This window comes from Salmo salar, chromosome 25, assembly GCF_965601325.2.
Source record: "Salmo salar chromosome 25, fSalSal1, whole genome shotgun sequence".
Classification (NCBI taxonomy): Eukaryota; Metazoa; Chordata; class Actinopteri; order Salmoniformes; family Salmonidae; genus Salmo; species Salmo salar.
The window spans coordinates 47,882,807-47,891,738 of record NC_138315.1 but is presented as its reverse complement, the minus strand read 5'-3'; positions in this window follow the sequence as shown (position 1 = coordinate 47,891,738).

Sequence of the window (8,932 nt, the reverse complement as noted above, 5' to 3'; positions counted from 1 at the left end):
CCCTAGACCCAACAGGTTAATCTAACCACGTTTTACGATTTCAAAAAGGTTTTACGGCGAAAGCATAAATTTAGAGTATGTTAGGACAGTACATTTACAAGAGTTGTGTGTAATGTTTTGTCAAGTCAAAGACAGGGTCACCAAAACCATAAAACCAGCTAAAATGATGCACTAACCTTTTACAATCTCCATCAGATGACACTCCTAGGACATTATGTTAGACAATGCATGCATTTTTAGTTCTATCAAGTTCATATTTATATCCAAAAACAGCGTTTTACTATGGCATTGATGTTGAGGAAATCGTTTCCCTCCAATAACCGGCAGTCAAGTCAGCGTCACAAATTAAATAATTAAAATTAGAAAACATTGGTAAAATATTATATTGTCATTTAAAGAATTATAGATTTACATCTCTTGAACGCAATCAACTTGCCAGATTTAAAAATAACCTTACTGGGAAATCACACTTTGCAATAATCTGAGCACTGCGCCCAGAAAAATACGCGTTGCGATACAGACTAGACGTCATGTTGGGGAGATCTAAAATCGAAAATACTATGTAAATAATCCATTACCTTTGATTCTCTTCATCAGATGTCACTTCCAGGTATCACAGGTCCATAACGAATGTAGTTTTGTTCAAAAAAGCTCATCATTTATGTCCAAAAATCTCCGTCTTGTTAGCACATGATCTAAGCCAGCCGGACTTCTCGTCATGAACGAGGGGAAAAAATATATTTACGTTCGTTCAAACATGTCAAACGTTGTATAGCATAAATCATTAGGGCCTTTTTTAACCAGAACATGAATAATATTCAAGGTGGACGAATGCATACTCTTTTATAACGTATTGGAACGAGGGTACCCAACATGAACTCGCGCGCCAGGTGTCTAATGGGACATCATCGTTCCATGGCTCTTGTTCGGTCAGATCTCCCTCCAGAAGACTCAAAACACTTTGTAAAGGCTGGTGACATCTAGTGGAAGCAATAGGAAGTGCCAAAATATTCCTCAGCCCCTGTGTTTTTCAATGGGATAGGTTTAAAGTCAATACAACACATCAGGTATCCACTTCCTGTCAGAAAATGTCTCAGGGTTTTGCCTGCCAAATGAGTTCTGTTATACTCACAGACACCATTCAAACAGTTTTAGAAACTTTAGAGTGTTTTCTATCCATATATAATAAGTATATGCATATTCTAGTTACTGGGTAGGATTAGTAACCAGATTAAATCGGGTACATTTTTTTTATCCAGACGTGCAAATGCTGCCCCCTAGCCCTAACAGGTTAAAGGGGAGGAGACTTTAATGAAGGATTTCTAAGTCTTGTGACAATTGAGACATGGATTGTGTGTGTGTGCCATTCAGAGGGTGAATGGGCAGGAAAAATATTTAAGTACCTTTGAACTGGGTATGGTAGTTGATGCCAAGCGCACCGGTTTGAGTGTGTCAAGAACTTCACCGTTTCCTTTGTGTATCAAGAATGGTCCACCACCCAAAGGACATCAAACCAACTTGACACAACTGTGGGAAGCATTGGAGTCAACATGGGCCAGCATCCCTGTGGAACACTTTCGTCCATGCCCCGACAAATTGAGGCTGTTCTGAGGGGTGCAACTCAATATCAGTGTTCTTAATTTTTTGTACCCTCAGTGTAAGTGTTTGGTGACTACATTAACTTAAAAAGGCAGTCAGTCTGGGTGACACACATCAGCTCCTAAACACAAAGTGTTCTCAGAGCTATGAGAGGATAAATTAAATATATTTATATCTGAGTTGCTAGGTAGGGATCCTCTTTTATGCTCCCTTATCACTAAATACTGTTAGTGGCATTCAAAGTTATAAGTGGCCAGCTGTACGTGGCACACACACTCACCAACACATCAGACACAGGCAGAGAGCAAGCAGTTGGCACTTGGACTTGGGAATGTAATTGCTCACGTGCATATTGTCACATAGTCTTGGTTCAACAAATTCCAGAGAAAAAGAGCTCAGTTTGAAGAGTGCCCTGAGATGTAACGTTGTTATACACACACACCCTCCTGTGTGTGTGTGTGTGTGTGTGTGTGTGTGTGTGTGTGTGTGTGTGTGTGTGTGTGTGTGTGTGTGTGTGTGTGTGTGTGTGTGGTGTGTGTGTGTGTGTGTGTGTGTGTGTGTGTGGCGCTCTGGGATGCATCTGTGTGGTCCCCTTACTCTCTATATAAAATGTGTTTATCTTCCACTGGCAGCTTCATGGTGTATAATTCTATAATTGTATATAATAAAGAATGCAGTTTTTTTCGGGGGGGGTAGCAAAAATAAATTATTGTATTCTCTGAATGACAGATTGATTAACACAATGAAAGTAGTTGTATTCTGGATTTGGCATTCACTTCTATAATGAGTTGTAATTACACCTACTGTGCATGTTTTGGGGAAATGATCATTTTAGACAGAAAAGTCCATGAAAGAGCTGAACAAAAGTAAATTACTGTGAATGAAAAGGGAAATGGGAAAGGGGGATACCTAGTCAGTTGTCCAACTGAATGTATTCAACTGAAATGTGTCTTCCGCATTTAACCCAACCCTTCTCTGAATGCAAGCATCTGTATGATATTAAGTCCATGAACGACACCTTTATTTAATGTCATACTCTAATTACATTTTCTTTACCAGAAGTCACTAAACAGATGGCGGTATGCCTTTGAAAAAACCAAATCACATTTAATCATATCTGATCTCAGTTGAGTTATGCACTGTGACTACAGTATGAATGCCTATTGGGGTACTGTCAGACTACGCACAGGCAGCAGCAAAGCCATATACCTACATTTTACCATTTACAGAGACCATCTCAGTAGCGGTTTTAGTTCATCTCAGGAATTGAACAAAAACAATCATGAGTTCAGCTCAGTAATAGGTACAGTTTTTTTTACGGCGCTCCTTTTTCACAGAAAATAATGGAACCAGTTGATTGACATAAATGAAATAATTGTTTAGACAACGGGTGGGTCTAATCCCGGATGCTTATTGATTAAACCACATTCCAGCCGGTGTCTATTCCACAAATTACCCACCGGCTAAATCTATGACGTTGAAATGCCTGTTTACTCTGTTCCATCTGACTGCTCAATCCACTGTCTCATCAGCCCAGCCAGGCAATTTATAAACTTGATCTCCACTATAAAAATATCTAGACATTATCTCACATTTCTTTAAGACCGCGGAAATTTGTATAAACCTTGCTGTCTGTCTCTCTGACATTTGCAACATTGTTTCAATATTGAAATTCGATCTCCAGCTGTCCCATAGTAATGAACGTGTTGGGGTTGGGAGTCGGGGCGACAGAGAAAGGCAGGCAGCGTTTCTCAGCCAGTCGAATTCATGAATCAGCTGGCATCATTTTTATAGATCTATACAACGAAATGTCAATTGAAAACGGTAAAACGATAAAACGAAACGAGTTTAAACAAATGAAAATGCAACTACTTTGCTGTTATTCTGGCTGCACTGTTTGAAGTGACTGCAAGTTAGCCATAGTTGGCTTGCTAGCAAGCAAGGGAAGAACATTACCAGCCAGTATGGCAATGGAACATTTAGAACAAATGACTGGGTCGCGTCCATAGGTACATGATAAAAAGACTGAACGACTGGGTCGCGTCTCTGGCAACCGAAATGATAGAATGAGTGACCAGCCAGGTTGGGTAGCCACCTTAGATTTGTGTCAGAACTATATATTGTGGAAGGATGAAATATTGTGAAAAAATTCATAAAAACAATTTTTTATGAAAATATGTCAATCACTATTTCATTATGTTGGTAACCCTTTGTATAAATGTGATCATGCCCTCTAAGCAGGTGTTTGGAGGATATATTGACATGTTATGCCGGCCCTTGATTTCATCTTGGGCAACACCTTGCTAATATATCCTCCAAAAACCGGCTTCTGTTTTCAATAAAATTTAAACTGTTTAATGCAATCAATATATTGGCCTGTTTGAGAGACAATGCTAATGAGCCTTCAATGTCCAGTACAAGTAAACTGCTGGGTGGTTTACAAATGGCTGAGTGAAACCAATTCCAGAGTGGCAAGTTTTACTGTAATGGCAGTTTGTTGCAGGTGCAGGAGTGCCTGATGGTCTGCATTGGCTTTGCTCCCTCTGTCATTTCAGTTGGGCCTGTTCTGTCATCTGTCATTTCAGTTGGTCCTGTTCTGTCACCTGTCATTTCAGTTGGTCCTGTTCTGTCACCTGTCATTTCATTTGGTCCTGTTCTGTCACCTGTCATTTCATTTGGTCCTGTTCTGTCATCTATCATTTCAGTTGGTCCTGTTCTGTCATTTCAATTGGTCCTGTTCTGTCATTTCAGTTGGTCCTGTTCTGTCATTTCAGTTGGTCCTGTTCCGTCATCTGTAATTTGTCAGACTGTCCTGGAAGAGGTCACTGTTTAGTGATATGTGCTGTCCTTGGCCCTTAAGTCTACCTCTAATGAAGGATCAGAGATGTAATGGTGTATGGGTTACAGTAGGGGTGTATGGGTTACTGTAATGGTGTATGGGTTACTGTAATGGTGTATGGGTTTCTTTAGTTGTCTATGGGTTAGTCTAATGGTGTATGGGTTAGTGTAATGGTATATGGGTTAGTGTAATTATGGTTGACTGTAATCGTGTATGGGTTACTGCATTGGTGTATGGGTTACTGTAATGATGTATGGGTTACTCTAATGGTGTATGGGTTTCTTTAGTTGTCTATGGGTTAGTGTAATGGTGTATGGGTTACTGTAATGGTGTATGGGTTACTTTAATGGTGTATGGGTTACTTTAATGGTGTATGGGTTACTCTAATGTTGTATGGGTTACTCTAATGTTGTATGGGTTACTTTAATGGTGTATGGGTTATTTTAATGATGTATTCTGTAATGGTGTATGGGTTACTGTAATGGTGTATAGGTTACTTTAATGGTGTATGGGTTATTTTTATGGTGTATTCTGTAATGGTGTATGGGTTACTGTAATTATGGGTTGCTCTAATGGTGTATGGGTTACTGTAATGGTGTATGGGTTAATGAGTAAATGGCTGAGAGGCCCACTAAGAGACGGCCTGTCCTTCATCCTACAGCACAGCTCTTCATCACCCTGAATCACTCTTCTCTGATGGTTTGTATAGGAAGGACCAGATAACCTGCCACGAGACAAGACTGACAGGTCTTTCTCCTCATCAACCACACACACACACACACACACACAATGATTTACATTCTAGATAAGACCATGCCAAGCCGCAGAGCGAGCTCTGATAGACGTGGTCTGTGTTTACAAGCTCCAGATTTATGTAACAGAAGAAAAGATTTTCAGATTTCACCTTTTCAATTAGAGCTGACATGATTGGTGGAACGTGATTGGTGGAACGGCTGTAGACAGTTGCTTCTACACAAATTGCAGATAGAATGTTCGAGGTGTCTCATTGACAAGTCTAGGCAGTGTGCTTCTCATCGAGCTCATTACTACAAGAATGAATCAAGAAATCAAAGTCCAAACTTATCATTATGAACTTCATAGGAACTTCAGAGGAACTTCATAGGACGGCATATTTAAAATGTAGATTCACAGTGAAGTTGCCCCTTTGAAATCAGAAAGTCACAAAAGCATTGATTGCTCCTCCTGCTGAAAATGCACTAACCACAACCACTTACCTTTCCATCTGTAGTCCATTGGTTAAAAAGGTCCTTCAAATGAGCTATGTGCCCCTACCTGCCTGGGAACCATGTGCAACATCTGCAGTGTAGAACTGTAACCAGCAAACCTCCGGCTCCCCCTCAATTTCCCAAATTGATGTACCACTCAGCAACCCCTGCTATGCAATATATGACTCCCCCCCCTCCCCCATACTCCAGTTAACCTACAACAAATCCGACATTTATGTTCGGGAGCTCAGCCAAGGCTATCTGGGAACATTAAAAAGAAAATGGGTGAGGTGAAAATTTTATCCATTACACAAAAAAAGACAGTCTGTATTCTAATAGACTAGTCAGAGCTAGGATCCTTATTTGAGCTAGGAGGCTAGGAGCTCAGCTAACTGGGGTTGGATTTCAGCAGTGTGATGGGAGGTAACATTGATTTAATTTCAGCCTCCACAGAGCTTCTCACTAACCTGCTCTGGGACGAGGATTTACTACCCATGATGCTTGGAGATAGCATCATGTGACCTCGGTAGATTTGGTGAAGTGAGAGGAGAGATGTACTGGGATTCACTTTGTACAGAGGAAATAGCAGTGAGTTGAGTCATGAGCAGTGTCAAAGGGTCTAGATCAATTTAAAGGTCCCAGAAGTTCTGATGAGTGACAATAGTAAAAAGCAATACAAATTCTCACAAGCAGAAACATATAAATATTCAAATAAAATACTGTTCTAGGGTATTCTCAGTTATCTTCTCTTTTTTTTACCGTTATCTCTAGATACATGTTGGCTAAGCACTGAAAAACACAACTATTTATTGAGAATTTACCACATGTGCTCTTCTTCTTTCTCCTGTCCATGGGATCTCCACAATAAGCTCTGTTATGGTTTTATGGCCTGTGAACATTCTGGCATATAATAGAAGATGTCATTATACGTCCAATGGCAGAGGGGCTCACTCTCGTCTGTTCTGTGCCACTGAGCTCTGAGGTGCTTTCAAAGGAGAGACTCCAAAGGCAGAAGTCTCTGAAAATGACATGCTAAGGTCATTAACTTTTATCCTTCAACTGGGCTGTGGATTTATGTGAGAATGCCAAGGCATTATTAAAGAATGTCTCCAGCATTGTTGGAAGGGATGAGATCAGAACAATAAGAGAAACACTGGAAGGAAACTAGGTGAATGCCGATGAGATTAAATGATTAGTTGAAATGCCTTTTTTAATTTCCCTATTGGTTTGAGAGGTGTGCTCGCACCAGTTGTCGGACCGGTGCTGCTTTCCTAGCGTAAAATCTGATGCTTGTTAGAAAGCCGGTCATAACTCATGTTGACGCGTAAGGCTGCCAAGGAGCAAACAGCTTTGTCTAATCACGTGTGACTCCTTTGAGAAAACAACAGAACAATGTCATTCACAGCACAGCCCTATTAGAAAGCCACATAACTAGGCGGCCATTTTGAGAAAAAAATAACAGAACAATGGTATTCATAGCGAAGCCCTATTAGAAAGCCACATAACTAGGCGGCCATTTTGAGAGAAAAAAACTGAACAATGTAATTCACAGGAGAGCCCTATTAGAAAGCCACATCATTAGGTGGCCATTTTGAGAAAAAAAAGAATGAAAAAAAGTCAACTTGAGGTTGGAGTGGCCCCCTCTCTTCCAGACACTGCCGTCATCGCAAACCTAAATGGTCAGTCAATTTAAGGGCCGGGTTGTGAATAGTAAGGGACGTGAAAAGGCAGAGAGAGTGTTAAATGACAGACTCATATATAAGACCCAGACGATATACCAGACTCATATTTCTCGCTTCTGCCTTGTGGATTATGGCTTTCATATTGGGTCTCGGAAAAATTGCAATGCATTCCCAAACACTGGCGTGAGAGACCTGTAATTTAGTTTCTTTGCCTGGGTGCTCAGCTGGGCTCGGTGGGGGCATCAGACTCCCCTCTCTACTCTCCCCAGGGTCAGTAGTAATGGCCGTGGTCCAGAGGGGTGAGAGATCAGAACGAAAATAAGAGCATGAATCTTCTCCTCTCTCCTCACTCCACTTGTATTACCTTGTGTATGTTCAAGAGAGAAGGAGAGAGAGACCGAGTGAGAGAGAGAGACAGAGAGAGAGAGAGAGAGAGAGCGAGAGAGAGAGCGAAAGAGAGACAGAGAGAGCGAGAGAGAAAGAGAGACAGAGAGAGCGAGAGAGCAGGAGAGAGAGAGAGACAGAGAAAGAGAGAAGGTGAGAGAGTGTCTGCATTGTTTTGTAATTGATGTCAAATATGCGGTAGACGTAGAAAAACCAAGCAAACCATATACTGTACGTAATTTGCAGGGCATGCCTGCAGCTACAAACATGTAGCTGTGTGTTTCAGCAGGAAACCATTTTCCTCTCAAACATAATGTACAAACAAGGGGATAAGCCCACACAGTCAGACAGGCTGAGCCAGGGAGAGGGTAAACATCACAACTAAAAACCCAGGAGCTGTCAATCACCGCAAGTCAACTCCTGTGCCTCACCAAAGAGAAAATGCAGGCTGTCCTCTACACCTAGACTTCACCATCCTCACTGATTCACAGCCAAACTGCAGCTACAGCCCTGTTTTTTTTTTACCCACTCCTCCCACCTTCTGAGGAAACATCTGGGAATGTTCTTTTTTTATTTTTGTGGGCGGTGGTGCTTCATGGGAAGGCACTCTGACTGTGTCTTCAACTCCAGGCTGTACGTCCTCGCTGCTCTTTGCCGAATGTCGCCCTGCCTAACCTGACAGAATCCTCCCCCCCCCCCCTCACTCTGATCTTGTTCTTCTCTTTTCACAGCGCTGGCGAGAGGAGCAGAAAACGAGTGGGCTGCTGAGCGCCCAAGTAGATCATGGGAGGCAGACACAGTCGTACAAAGCACTCAGTAATGGTCTTTAGACAAAGAACACATGGCCTTCTGAGGAAAACTAGATCAATGGACATAACTCTAACAAGGCATACTACATCTACATGTCCTACATGTGTCTGCTAGCCGGACTGCTGTATCCTCCTGGCAAAGGGTTTCTAGGGAATTGTATGATCTTCTAGCCCCACGCTGGCTGGTTACATGCTGAGGACAGCTTCAACAGAGACATGTAGCGACAGATATGTATTTGGTTGAACTGTACAGCCTTATAGTTATTTTATAGTAGCTGTATGTTCCCGCCGCCTCTCACAACATTGGTCTTTAATGCTTGCTGATTCTTTAATGCTTGCTGATTCTTTAATGCTTGCTAAGTCTTTGTGCATCTGTCTTGTCTAATTAAATGT